Below are 15704 nucleotides of genomic sequence, written 5' to 3' on the forward strand. Positions count from 1 at the left end.
CCTTAGGCCTCATGCACACGACAGTATTTTTTCACAGTCCGCAAAACGGGGTTCCGTTGTTCGTGATCCGTTTCCGTTTTTGTTTCCGTGTGTCTTCCTTGATTTTTGGAGGATCACCAGACATGAAAAGTGAAAAAAAATCTATGTCAAGTTTGCCTTGAAAATGATAGGAAAAAAACTGACACGGATCACGGACACGGGTGACAATCTTGTGTGCCTCCGTCTTTTTTCACGGACCCATTGAATTGAATGGGTCCGCGAACCGTTGTCTGTCAAAAAAATAGGACGGGTCGTATTTTTTTGACGGACTGGAAACACGGATCACGGACGCAGATGACAAACGGTGCATTTTCCAAGTTTTCAGCGGACCCATTGAAAGTCAATGGGTCCGCAGAAAATCACGGAAAGCGGAACAACGGACACGGAACACAACAACGGTCGTGTGCATGAGGCCTTATACTGTCCCCAGTATTAAAACTTACCCACAGTGCCCCTAGTAATGCCCCCTATAGTGCTGACAGTAATGTCCCCCACAGTGCCCCCAGTATTATCCCCCAAATTCCCCCCAGTATTAATTTACCACACAGTGCCCCCAAGTAATAATATGCCCCCTAGTTGTAATGTCCTTCACAGTGCCCCCTAGTAGTAATGTCCCCGACAGAACTCCCCAGTAGTAACGTCCAGTAGTAACGTCCCCCAAAGTGCCCCCCTCCAGTAGTAAGATCCCCCACAGTGCCCCCTAGTAGTAATGTCCCCCACAGAGCTCCCCAGTAGTAACATCCGCCAAAGTGCCCCCCTCCAGTAGTAAGATCACCCACAGTGCCCCCAAGTACTGATGTCCCCCACAGTTCCCCTCCAGTAGTAATGTCCCCCACAGTTACTTTGACCTCTCTGGAGAATCTCTAACAGGAGCAGGAGCTCTGCCGTGTGCTTCTCCCCCTCTCTGTTTTCTGCACAGGAATACCCCCTCTTGGGAGGAAGCAGGACCAGCCACTCCTACCTACATACACTATAAAATACATAATTACATAACAATAATTGCAGATTCTCCCAGTCTGGGGTACTGCATACTTGTAGGTTCTGTACATGCCCTCTGGTGTCTTATTGTAAATAAAGCCCTACATTATTTAAATATTCCATATGATGTATTGGGAAGATGGAAAAAATATCAATGGGGTATAGTTGGAAAGAAAACCAATTGCATAATGGCGTTTATATGGATTTTGTATTTATGGCATTCACAGTGATACCACATTTATATAGTTTTCATTATCTATGACAAAATGATACAGTACTTAAAAAAAAAAAAATCTTTGCATCACTATATTCTGACATCCGTAACTTGGATGGCCCTGTAAGACTGAGCCATCCCAATGTATAACAGGGTTAACTAGGGCATTTCCCCTTAGTGCTACCACACAGTAGTTATGCCCACATTCTGCTCCCTCAAAGCAGTAATATTCACATTGTGCCCACACAGTAGTATGGCCCAATTGTGCCTCCTTCACAGAAGTTATGCCTAGATTGTGCCTCCTTTACAGCAGAAATGTCCACATTGTGCTCCTTCACTGCAGTTTTGCCAACATTATGTCCCATCACAGAAGTTATGCCCACCTTGTGGCCCCTTCACAGTAGTTATGGCCACCTATGTGCCTCTTCGCAGTAGTTGACCCATATTGTGCCCCCTTCACAGTAGTTACTGTATGTCTTCCTTGTGGCCCCTTTACAGTAGTTATGTCCTTTTTGTGGCCCCTTCACAGTAGTTATGCCAACCTTGTGGACCCTTCACAGTAGTTATTCCCACCTTTGTGCTCCTTCACAGTAGTTATTCCCACCTTTGTGCTCCTTCACAGTAGTTATGCCCACCTATGTGCTCCTTCACAGTAGTTATGCCCACCTATGTGCCCCTTCACAGTAGTTATGCCCACCCTGTGCCCCCTTTTGGTCCCTAGTGCCCTCTCTAGCCCCATAAGGGAAAAAAAAAACACAAATACTCACCTTGTTTCTCTAAAGATTGGCACATTCTGCATTCCCCAGCAGCAGCACAGCACGCTCACACACATATGATGCTGCTGGCTATACAGGAGGCTGAATAAACAGCTTTCATCGCTCCTCCAACATGTGATGAGCGGCTGCTGAAGAGAGCAGGTGACCAGTGGAACAGTGATACAGGGAACGGACGGTGCCCTGATTCACTATGGAAATGAATTGTTCAGCGGGTGCGCCTCCCCAGCCTCTGCCCCCCCCCCCCCCACACTATTCCTCTGATTATTCATACCATATTAGGGTATGTATTAATTGTAAAAAAAATTGGGGAGGATAGATACTTCAAGATTTTAACAGTTTGCCCATTTTGGTATTCAGTGATACTATTGATGTGTATTATTTTACTGTTTATTTATTTGTATGTGTAAAGAGGAGAAAGGGGATGATTTGAATCAGAATTTCTTTAGAAACCTTGTTTAAAACTAAATAAACCATTGTAAACCATCTCTATAGTATAAGCAATCAAATTTTTTTTTTTTTTTTATTGCTTAGTTCCTATTGAGCCCTGCCTGAGGCACAGCGCACACAGACTGTTGGTAGTCACTCTCAGGAAAGGAGAAAGGGGAAGGGGAACCATCTACACCTTGGCCGCGACATGCCAACCCACCACAAATGACACTGACAACCTTGTCAAGTTTATAACTTTTATTTAACGATTTTGTTGGGTGGTAGTCGGCCACAGCTAATTCTTTTAACGGCATAACACATAGCTGAGCCCGTGCGATCCGCCAGCCGCTGGACTCCCAGCGGGCAGATTACGCCAGTTCACCTGCTCATTATCCAACTTCTCTTTACCAGCCGCCACGGAGGAGACCCACCCTCACACGGGGCTCTGACCACCACCCAACAAGAACATGGCCTGTTCAATACCATCCTGGAGACCCGAGAGAAAATATCTAGGCCGATATCGGACAAGTGGACACCATCCGGCCTCATCAACGAGCGATTGTCACCCTCCAACTGACGACGACTAACAACCACCCCCCCGCGGGATACTAACAAAACGGGACATGCGAGCGTTCACCGTCCGCCTGCACTTCTCGATGGCCTCACCATCCCTACCACCTTGGCCACACCACCCGCGGTACAATCTCTGACCAACTAAAACGACCTCCCGGAAAAAAGATGGAAAACGTTCTAAATCAGCCCGCATGAGCGTTAAGAGCTCAAGCAACGGCACAGACCCAATGTCGTTGCCACCCGCGTGGACCACCAACACTACGGGACCACCCGCCTGCATGCCAATCTCCACCACCTGTGACAACAGCTGGGACTATCTGAGGCCCCGGATACCCCTCCACGACACTCTCACATCACTGAAGCCCAGGAATCTCCCGCCGGGTCGACATTCGGCTCTCTGCGCTGCCCAGAAAATGTAGGAATGACCCACCATCCACACCGTCGGACCTACTGCGCCTGTGAAGAAACAACCATTAAAACCGCGAAAGCATATATAATATATATATTTTTTTTTTTTATTCATTTCCATCTGTAAATACGTTTTTTTTTTTTATTTTTTTATTATAACAGGTCCGGTCTAATATACCTCGCAAAACAAGCAGACTTCCACCTACCGATCCTCATGACCTCAGACTCTGGCAAACCCGCCCTAGCGGCTTCAGTTGCCGCCCCAATACGAAATGAATGAGTGCCAAATTCCCTGGGATTTATCCCAGACAGCTCCAGACAGGACTTAAAAACAGAAGTGAACTGGAACTTAGTCAGAGGAGAGCCGTCGGCATGCGCCAAAAAGGTATGGCCCACACCCCGCATGGAGCTATAACTAAACGTCACCAGAACCGGGCATGACACACCGGGAACCGGGTGAAGGGGGATCCATGACCCGCTACCAAACTGGCCCGTCTTGGAGCGACTCACCTTGATCCTTAATGCGCCATTACCTAGGACCACGTCGGCACAAGAAAGGCCACCTGGTCTGCTCCCAGACGGAGATACCAGCTCGCTGATCCGTAACGCTGCAAAGAGGGCTATACTGAAGCTGGCAGAAAACAACGCAACCTCGAACGGGGACCCACAGACCTCAGAAAGCTTAGCAATGAGTCTGCCTAACAGATTAAATGATACCGGACGCCTACATTCACGGTATACAAGCTCCTTCCTCCACCCCCGAAGCGCCTGGCGTATAACAAATCTCTTAGTAACATCCGGCCAATCGCGCAACTTAAAATGGAAGGCCACCCCTGACAGCCTACGCTGCGCAACTGAAGCTGACACCCCGCTAGCGCGTAATTGCAACAACCATTCAACCGTTACCTCAAGGCGGAGATCATCTCTGGAAACCACATCTCGCCCCCCCACCATGCTTTCCCATTCCCCCCACGCCTTACCATGCGCCTGCCAGGTTGCAGGGGAAACCGAAGCCTAAATCATCGGCATCAACTGTCGTCCACCAGGAGCCATAGGTGCTGCGGGCATTCCTTGCCTTCCCGATCTGCCTCCGGGTGAAGGGACCGAAACTCCTCCCAATGACAACTTGAAAGAGCATCAGCAATCTTATTCTCTACCCCCGGAACATGACGAGCCCTGAAATAGATGTTAAACTCAAGACACCTAAGCACCAAATGCCTGAGCAATGACAAAACTGTGAGGGAAGAGGAAGAAAGACTGTTAATACCATAAACCACCGACAGATTATCCCTCCAAAACGAAACATGTCTATTGGATAAACTCCTACCCCAAAGCTCTACCGCCACAATAATCGGGAACAGCTCGAGCAACGTGAGGTTCCGGCACAATCCGGAGAAAGACCATGACACCGGCCATGAGGCAGCACACCACTCGTTCCCAAAAATGGCACCGAAACCACATGATCCCGCGGCATCGGAAAACAGACACAACTCAGAATACCACCTTGGACATATAACACGTATGCCCATTAAAAGCAAGCAAAAAAGACCTCCAAACCTTTAAATCATCTTTCAGGGACCTAGTAAGTCTAATACGATGACTCGGGGCTTTAACCCCACACGAGGCCAACGACAAACGCCGTGCAAAAACCCGCCCCATGGGCATCACTCTGCACGCAAAGCACAGAAGACCTAACAAGGGCTGGAGCAGAGTAACCTTCCTAACGGCTAAAAAAACCATCAATCAAGCCGAGAAGCTTCTGAAGCTTCTCAGCGGGAAGTCTAAAGACCATATCTATCGTGTCAATCTCAATCCCCAGGAAAGACAACCGTGTCACAGGACCTTCCGTTTTCTCAACCGAAATGGGAACCCCAAACTGAGACATTCTCATCAAAAAATTGTCCAACAGGGATCGACAACCGCCCTCCGGACCAGGGGAAACAAACAGGAAGTCATCTAGGTAATGCAAAATAGATGTAGACCCAGTGTCGTAACAAACAACCCATTCCAAAAATGATCCAAACATCTCAAAATAATGACACGATATGGAACATCCCATTGGGAGACACGTGTCATAGTAAAACAAACCCTCTACACAGCAACCTAGCAAATGAAAACAATCAGGGTGAACCGGGAGGAGGCGGAACGCCGATTCTATGTTTGATTTCGCCAAGAGAGCCCCCCTACCGGCTTCCCTGACCAACTTTACCGCCCTGTCAAATGAAACATATGACACTGACGAATCCTCCGGGGTAATGGCGTCGTTCACGGACGAGCCTTTGGGATAAGACAGATGGTGTATCAACCTAAACTTACCCACCTCCTTCTTAGGGACCACCCCCAGCGGAGAAACCCTCAGGTTGGGGAAAGGTAACTCACTAAATGGACCCCTCATATGTCCTAACTCCACCTCTTTCTCAACTTTTTCCCTGAGTACATCCGGAAATTCACGGGCCAACCTCAGGTTATCCGACAAAACCGGACAACGACTCAATACAAATGGGATAAAGAACCCAACTGAAAACCCCGCCCTCAGCTGCTCAGCTGCCTGCCTATTGGGGTAACTGTCTAGCCAGGGGGACATCTCTGACACGCTCACCGGGGTTCTTAAGCACACCCTGCTCGCCCTGTTTGGGGGGTCTAATGGGAGGACGGGAGCACTTATTGGCTGAATGGGGGCCACCACATGCGGAGCACTCATGCTTAAATCTACACAATCCCGCAAACCTGCAGTTACCCTCGTTGAACAGCCAGCATGACCCCAGTCGGGGGACGGCCACCGGGCCCGGGGAAGAAGACCCCCCCTGGTCCAGCGGCCACCCCCGAAAAGGGAGGAGGTTTTTGCCCCACCATCAACCTGAGCCAGACATCCGTGGCCTTAACCCCCCAACCCAAATCCGGCTGTAATGCTAGGCGGTGCCTAAATTCCTCATCATAATGCCACCATGCGGAGCCGCCATGACTTTTATAGGCGCTGTAAATGACATCCTGGTATATAAACAATTCCGAACAGCGTTCGGGATGGCGCTGTCCCATGACACAACCCAAAACCGCAAAGGCTTGCAACCAATTATTCATTGTCTTCGCCACTTTCGGTCTCCGTTCGTAAGGCTTCTCCGGGAAGCGCCTCTCCTTATCCACTGTCTGTTGGTCAACAGATATGAGGGACCAGATGTCTACATACTGATTAGCCCAAACCTTCTCCCTAACAGCCTCCTCTAAATGGGCCCCTAGCGAGCTAACTCCACAGAAACAAGAATCCTTGTAAACGCTAGCTAATGCGGGCACCGGCTTGACCGGAGGAGATGGGGGGGGGGGGGCTGGCTTAGCGGGGGCTGACTAAACTTCTCCAACAACGCTTTTAACAACGCCGCCGTATCAGAACCCCCACTGCCCGATCCCCACGCCCCTGTGAACTAGTACTCACCAGACTAGAAGGAACCTGCTCCGCCACAGGACCCGGCGCAGCAACTTCAGGTTGCGGAAAGGTCACTGGAACCAGGCTATCGACCCTGGAAGAATGGCTAGGCATCCGCCATTTGCGTGTCCTGTGCAATACCCGACCAGACTCTCCTGAAGCAGCGCAGGATCCCTCTGAGGAGGATGGGGACCGCCACCTAGGAGATCTGGAGCGTCTACTCCACCGCGAATCGCCAGACCGGCGACGGGACTGACGCCTATGCGATCCCCGCGGCCTCCGCCTCCGGCTCTCTACAGAGAAGGATGATAAATCCGATCTAGCTCTGCGCCTGTGTGACCGCCTAGGGACAGAATGGGGCGGCCTGAGGCTGCTGGGCGCACTCATAGGAGCACCCACAGGATCAGGCAAGTTTACATTGCCCCCCACAAGGGCAGATGACAATGTGGGTATGTCCACCCCTTGCTCCATAACTGCAGAGGGGGTTGGGAGAGGTGGGGGTTGTGAACTAGGGGGGGTAGGAGGCGAATCCCCAGAGGGAGGGCTGCTAACATTCGCCCCCATACTTAAATTCCGCACTTCGCGCCGCACTGCCGGCAAATATACAGCAACCGGAAGTGCGGGCGCCAAAACCGGAAGGGGCGGAGCTACGGCCGGCACAGCAGAATAGCGCTGGCCGGCCGGGATCGCAGCTGCACGAACAGTGCTTGAGGTACGCAGCGAGGGAGGGGGAGGGCTATGTCCGAGCCTAGCAGGGGGGCGGCTATTCCGTGCAGACCGCCGACCCCCCGACAAAGCTCCAGAACTAGGCCCCAGAAGAGTCACCGGCGGTCACCGCAAGGCCAGGGGCAGACGGGATCCGAGGCTGCAAAGGAATGAGCGCAGCCAGTCCTCACCCCCCTCCGCCATACGGGCCATAAACATATCCCTCAGGGGATCCATGCTTCCTGTGCAGACTGAACGCTGATCTTACCAGACACAGCGCTTCTGCCAAAGAGGAAGAAGGAGGGGATGCAGAGCCTTATAAAGGGGCATCATGCAGCACGCCCCTTCCTGCACGGCAGGATGATATCATTAACCCCCAATGCACCAAATCCTGACCAAAACGAATGGGGCCCTAGAACAAGGATAGGGAACCTAGGAAAAGGGGGAGGGGGACCCCCAGTCCCTGTACACCCTCCCGATATGGTCAGGTGTCCTCCAGGTGAGCTGTTCAGGCTTTAAAAGCAGCCCACTCTTGGTTCTATACATGACCTGTCAGATGCTGTGGCTGCAACTGACCACAGCATCTGAGGGGTTGAATGCTTGTGGTCAAGTTGTGTACAGCAGATGTTGGAAAGTGGTTAAAAGGATGCAAATCAGAGCTTAAGCAGATGACTGCTCTGTTCTTGTGAAGTATAAATACTCAGGGCTAGTTTTAAACAAAGTGTGGCCCTGGGCAAATTTTGAAAGTGGGGCTGTATGTAAGAGGGTTTGAAATCAGCATTGTACCTCTTACAGAGAACATTGTATCCTGTACAGTAAGGCGACTTTCACACTCGCGTTTTGGCTTTCCGTTTGTGGGATCCGTTCAGGGCTCTCAAAAGCTGTTTAAACAGATCAGTTTTGCCCTAATTCATTCTGAATGGAAAAGGATCCGCTCAGAATGCATCAGTTTGTCTCCGTTCAGTCTCCATTCCGCTCTGGAGGCGGACACCAAAACGCTGCTTGCAGCGTTTTGCTGTCCGCTTGACGAAACTGAGCCAAACGGATCCGTGCTGACACACAATGTAAGTCAATGGGGACGGATCCGTTTTCTCTGACACAATAGAAAATGGATCCATCTCCCATTGACTTTCAAAGGAGTTCATGATAGATCCGTCTTGGCTATGTTACAGATCAGGCATGCTCAACCTGCGGCCCTCCAGCTGTTGCAAAACTACAACTCCCAGCATGCCCGAACAGCCTACAGCTCTCAGTCTACAGCAGGGAGTTGTAGTTTTACAACAGCTGGAGGGCCGCAGGTTGAGCATGCCTGTTACAGATAACACAAACGGATCCGTTCATGACGGATGAATGCGGTAGTATTATTGCAACGGATCCGTTTTTGCAGATCCATGACGGATCCGCCCAAAACGCGAGTGTGAAAGTAGCCTAACTATTGCTATGGGTTAGATCTGGGTTTGACCCTTTTGCGGTGGCAATACCACCTAGCCAGGCTCGGACTGGCCCACAGGGGTACAGGTGAATCCCCCGGTGGGCCCCTGAGCATGGTGGGCCCCTAGTCTCCCACCTCCTGCACCAGTGGCACAGGAGACTTATGCAGCATACGGGTAGGTTACCCGACACTGCTAGGTTGTATGTGTATTTCCCTTTAAGCCAGTTAGGCCTGTTGCAGGCAATCCCTGTTCCAGTCAGCAGAGGGAGCTCCCAGTTCAGTATAAATAGGCAGGGCCTAGCCTAGGAAGGGGAGTTCAGAAGTTTCTAGAGTCAGTGCTGGGAGAGACAGAGGCAAGTCCAGAAAAGCAAGAGGTACTAAAGACAACAGAGGAGGTACTTGATAATTATAAAATCAAGGATATACGCCAGAGCTAGGGCATCGGGCCTTGGAGAAGAGTTTCTATGTTCCAGGATCAGTCAGGAATAGAGTGCAAGCCGCCTGTACTGCAAGTCCTGGGTTTAACACTCTGAAGTCACCTTGCTATATATATTGCCTGCATCAAATGTACTGCAACCAACTGTCTGCAAAGGAACTGCGCTTCCATCTATGTCCATGTATGATGACTACTAAAGTTTGAGTTCTGTTTTAACATCACGTGGTTCCTCAGTTATTCCTGCTATCAGCAAACGGCGTGCCACCGTTTAATTGGCACTGGCGTCACGAACATTACTTATCATCACCTGCCCTTGCAGAGAGTCAGCTGTCTCAGGTTAGTGTCACAATTGCACTACAACACCCAGGAACATTCTTAAACCTAACTTGAGTACGCTGCACCTCTCTTTTGGCGTCACGAACAGGATACGCACGCTTTCTAGTGCAAGAAGCGTGAACTTTGTGCCTTATACAGTTGCCCTGTGACCAAAGTGACAAATTGCCTGTTTTATTAACCACCTCCGGACCGCTGTACGCACAGACGCGTCCTGGAGGTGGTTGATTCATTCCTCCTGGACGCGCCGGCGCGTCCTCTCGCGAGACGCGAGATTTCCTGTGAACGCGCGCACACAGGCGCGCGCGCTCACAGGAACGGAAGGTAAGAGAGTTGATCTCCAGCCTGCCAGCGGCGATCGTTCGCTGGCAGGCTGGAGATGTGTTTTTTTTAACCCCTAACAGGTATATTAGACGCTGTTTTGATAACAGCGTCTAATATACCTGCTACCTGGTCCTCTGGTGGTCCCATTTGTTTGGATCGACCACCAGAGGACACAGGTAGCTCAGTAAAGTCCCACCAAGCACCACTACACTACACTACCCCCCCCCCCCGTCACTTATTAACCCCTTATTAGCCCCTGATCACCCCTAATCACCCCTGATCACCCCATATAGACTCCCTGATCACCCCCCTGTCATTGATTACCCCCCTGTCATTGATCAACCCCCTGTAAAGCTCCATTCAGATGTCCGCATGATTTTTACGGATCCACTGATAGATGGATCGGATCCGCAAAACGCATCCGGACGTCTGAATGAAGCCTTACAGGGGCATGATCAATGACTGTGGTTATCACCCCATATAGACTCCCTGATCACCCCCCTGTCATTGATTACCCCCCTGTAAAGCTCCATTCAGACGTCCGCATGATTTTTACGGATCCACTGATAGATGGATCGGATCCGCAAAACGCATCCGGACGTCTGAATGAAGCCTTACAGGGGCATGATCAATGACTGTGGTGATCACCCCATATAGACTCCCTGATCACCCCCCTGTAAAGCTCCATTCAGATGTCCGCATGATTTTTACGGATCCACTGATAGATGGATCGGATCCGCAAAACGCATCCGGACGTCTGAATGAAGCCTTACAGGGGCATGATCAATGACTGTGGTTATCACCCCATATAGACTCCCTGATCACCCCCCTGTCATTGATCACCCCCCTGTCATTGATTACCCCCCTGTAAAGCTCCATTCAGACGTCCGCATGATTTTTACGGATCCACTGATAGATGGATCGGATCCGCAAAACGCATCCGGACGTCTGAATGAAGCCTTACAGGGGCATGATCAATGACTGTGGTTATCACCCCATATAGACTCCCTGATCACCCCCCTGTTATTGATTACCCCCCTGTAAAGCTCCATTCAGACGTCCGCATGATTTTTACGGATCCACTGATAGATGGATCGGATCCGCAAAACGCATCCGGACGTCTGAATGAAGCCTTACAGGGGCATGATCAATGACTGTGGTGATCACCCCATATAGACTCCCTGATCACCCCCCTGTCATTGATTACCCCCCTGTCATTGATCACCCCCCTGTAAAGCTCCATTCAGACGTCCGCATGATTTTTACGGATCCACTGATAGATGGATCGGATCCGCAAAACGCATCCGGACGTCTGAATGAAGCCTTACAGGGGCATGATCAATGACTGTGGTGATCACCCCATATAGACTCCCTGATCACCCCCCTGTCATTGATTACCACCCTGTAAAGCTCCATTCAGACGTCCGCATGATTTTTACGGATCCACTGATAGATGGATCGGATCCGCAAAACGCATCCGGACGTCTGAATGAAGCCTTACAGGGGCATGATCAATGACTGTGGTGATCACCCCATATAGACTCCCTGATCACCCCCCTGTCATTGATTACCCCCCTGTCATTGATCACCCCCCTGTAAAGCTCCATTCAGACGTCCGCATGATTTTTACGGATCCACTGATAGATGGATCGGATCCGCAAAACGCATCCGGACGTCTGAATGAAGCCTTACACGGGCGTGATAAATGACTGTGGTTATCACCCCATATAGACTCCCTGATCACCCCCCTGTCATTGATCACCCCCCCTGTCATTGATCACCCCCCTGTCATTGATCACCCCCCTGTCATTGATCAACCCCCTGTCATTGATCAACCCCCCTGTCATTGATCACCCCCCTGTAAGGCTCCATTCAGACATTTTTTTGGCCCAAGTTAGCGGAATTATTATTTTTTTTCTTACAAAGTCTCATATTCCACTAACTTGTGACAAAAAATTAAATCTCACATGAACTCACCATACCCCTCACGGAATCCAAATGCGTAAAATTTTTTAGACATTTATATTCCAGACTTCTTCTCACGCTTTAGGGCCCCTAGAATGCCAGGGCAGTATAAATACCCCACATGTGACCCCATTTCGGAAAGAAGACACCCCCAGGTATTCCGTGAGGGGCATATTGAGTCCATGAAAGATTGAAATTTTTGTCCCAAGTTAGCGGAACGGGAGACTTTGTGAGAAAAAAATAAAAAATATCAATTTCCGCTAACTTGTGCCAAAAAAAAAAAATTTCTATGAACTCGCTATGCCCCTCATTGAATACCTTGGGGTGTCTTCTTTCCAAAATGGGGTCACATGTGGGGTATTTATACTGCCCTGGCATTCTAGGGGCCCCAAAGCGTGAGAAGAAGTCTGGTATCCAAATGTCTAAAAATGCCCTCCTAAAAGGAATTTGGGCCCCTTTGCGCATCTAGGCTGCAAAAAAGTGTCACACATCTGGTATCGCCGTACTCAGGAGAAGTTGGGGAATGTGTTTTGGGGTGTCATTTTACATATACCCATGCTGGGTGAGATAAATATCTTGGTCAAATGCCAACTTTGTATAAAAAAATGGGAAAAGTTGTCTTTTGCCAAGATATTTCTCTCACCCAGCATGGGTATATGTAAAAAGACACCCCAAAACACATTCCCCAACTTCTCCCGAGTACGGAGATACCAGATGTGTGACACTTTTTTGCAGCCTAGGTGGGCAAAGGGGCCCATATTCCAAAGAGCACCTTTCGGATTTCACTGGTCATTTACCTACTTACCACACATTAGGGCCCCTGGAAAATGCCAGGGCAGTATAACTACCCCACAAGTGACCCCATTTTGGAAAGAAGACACCCCAAGGTATTCCGTGAGGGGCATGGCGAGTTCCTAGAATTTTTTATTTTTTGTCACAAGTTAGTGGAAAATGATTTATTTTTTTTTTTTTTCATACAAAGTCTCATATTCCACTAACTTGTGACAAAAAATAAAAACTTCCATGAACTCACTATGCCCATCAGCGAATACCTTGGGGTCTATTCTTTCCAAAATGGGGTCACTTGTGGGGTAGGTATAATGCCCTGGTATTTTAGGGGCCCAAATGTGTGGTAAGGAGTTTGAAATCAAATTCTGTAAAAAATGACGAGTGAAATCCGAAAGGTGCTCTTTGGAATATGGGCCCCTTTGCCCACCTAGGCTGCAAAAAAGTGTCACACATCTGGTATCTCCGTACTCAGGAGAAGGTGGGGAATGTGTTTTGGGGTGTCATTTTACATATACCCATGCTGGGTGAGATAAATATCTTGGTCAAATGCCAACTTTGTATAAAAAAATGGGAAAAGTTGTCTTTTGCCAAGATATTTCTCTCACCCAGCATGGGTATATGTAAAAAGACACCCCAAAACACATTCCCCAACTTCTCCTGAGTACGGAGATACCACATGTGTGGCACTTTTTTGCAGCCTAGGTGGGCAAAGGGGCCCATATTCCAAAGAGCACCTTTTGGATTTCACTGGTCATTTACCTACTTACCACACATTAGGGCCCCTGGAAAATGCCAGGGCAGTATAACTACCCCACAAGTGACCCCATTTTGGAAAGAAGACACCCCAAGGTATTCCGTGAGGGGCATGGCGAGTTCCTAGAATTTTTTATTTTTTGTCACAAGTTAGTGGAAAATGATGATTTTTTTTATATATTTTTTTTTTTCATACAAAGTCTCATATTCCACTAACTTGTGACAAAAAATAAAAACTTCCATGAACTCACTATGCCCATCAGCGAATACCTTGGGGTCTCTTCTTTCCAAAATGGGGTCACTTGTGGGGTAGTTATACTGCCCTGGCATTCTAGGGGCCCAAATGTGTGGTAAGGAGTTTGAAATCAAATTCTGTAAAAAATGACGAGTGAAATCCGAAAGGTGCTCTTTGGAATATGGGCCCCTTTGCCCACCTAGGCTGCAAAAAAGTGTCACACATCTGGTATCTCCGTATTCAGGAGAAGTTGGGGAATGTGTTTTGGGGTGTCTTTTTACATATACCCATGCTGGGTGAGAGAAATATCTTGGCAAAAGACAACTTTTCCCATTTTTTTATACAAAGTTGGCATTTGACCAAGATATTTATCTCACCCAGCATGGGTATATGTAAAATGACACCCCAAAACACATTCCCCAACTTCTACTGAATACGGAGATACCAGATGTGTGACACTTTTTTGCAGCCTAGGTGGGCAAAGGGGCCCACATTCCAAAGAGCACCTTTCGGATTTCACTGGTCAGTTTTTACAGAATTTGATTTCAAACTCCTTACCACACATTTGGGCCCCTAGAATGCCAGGGCAGTATAACTACCCCACAAGTGACCCCATTTTGGAAAGAAGAGACCCCAAGGTATTTCGTGATGGGCATAGTGAGTTCATGGAAGTTTTTATTTTTTGTCACAAGTTAGTGGAATATGAGACTTTGTAAGAAAAAAAATAAAAAAAAAAAAATCATCATTTTCCGCTAACTTGTGACAAAAAATAAAAAGTTCTATGAACTCACTATGCCCATCAGCGAATACCTTAGGGTGTGTACTTTCAGAAATGGGGTCATTTGTGGGGTGTTTGTACTGTCTGGGCATTGTAGAACCTCAGGAAACATGACAGGTGCTCAGAAAGTCAGAGCTGCTTCAAAAAGCGGAAATTCACATTTTTGTACCATAGTTTGTAAACGCTATAACTTTTACCCAAACCATTTTTTTTGTTACCCAAACATTTTTTTTTTATCAAAGACATGTAGAACAATAAATTTAGAGCAAAATTTATATATGGATGTCATTTTTTTTGCAAAATTTTACAACTGAAAGTGAAAAATGTCATTTTTTTGCAAAAAAATCGTTAAATTTCGATTAATAACAAAAAAAGTAAAAATGTCAGCAGCAATGAAATACCACCAAATGAAAGCTCTATTAGTGAGAAGAAAAGGAGGTAAAATTCATTTGGGTTGAAGTTGCATGACCGAGCAATAAATGGTGAAAGTAGGGTAGGTCAGAAGTGTAAAAAGTGGCCTGGTCTTTCAGGGTGTTTAAGCACTGGGGGCTGAGGTGGTTAAAGTGGACTTTGTGGATTACAATTTATTCACTTCTCAACAACCCTGCTTGCTGTCAGGGAATGGTGACCAAGATGGCCACCGGCCGCCTGGAGTAAAGTTTCCCGCGCTGCTGAGGACCTTCGTGGGCGGATCCCTTCAAAGACACAGAAAATCCCGCCCCTCGTCATCATCGCACCGCCGCGGCCCGGTTTCTTCTACGTCATCGCGTACTCAGGACGTCCGGAATCTCTCGAGACTTGGCCTGCGCAAGCCCGGCGATACCGGTAAGAACTTGTAACCGGAGGGAAGGGGATTGTTCCGGCCCCTTTAGTCACCAGCGGCCACATCGCAATAAGCTAACATGTCAGAACCGGGAGTTCCCGAGCAGCCGGCCCCGGGAGAGCTTGCAGCTTCTAATCATTCTATAGCCCCCAGCATGATGCCCTTTACCATGCCTTACTATTTCGGGGCCCCATGGTTTCCCCGCTATAAAGGAGAGACCCATACCCTAAGAGACTTTAAAGAAAAGTTGCTGGCATTATTCAAACTGTACCCCATAAATGCCGATCAGCAAATGGAAA

The sequence above is a fragment of the Bufo bufo genome, chromosome 2 (genome assembly GCF_905171765.1).
Source record: "Bufo bufo chromosome 2, aBufBuf1.1, whole genome shotgun sequence".
Classification (NCBI taxonomy): Eukaryota; Metazoa; Chordata; class Amphibia; order Anura; family Bufonidae; genus Bufo; species Bufo bufo.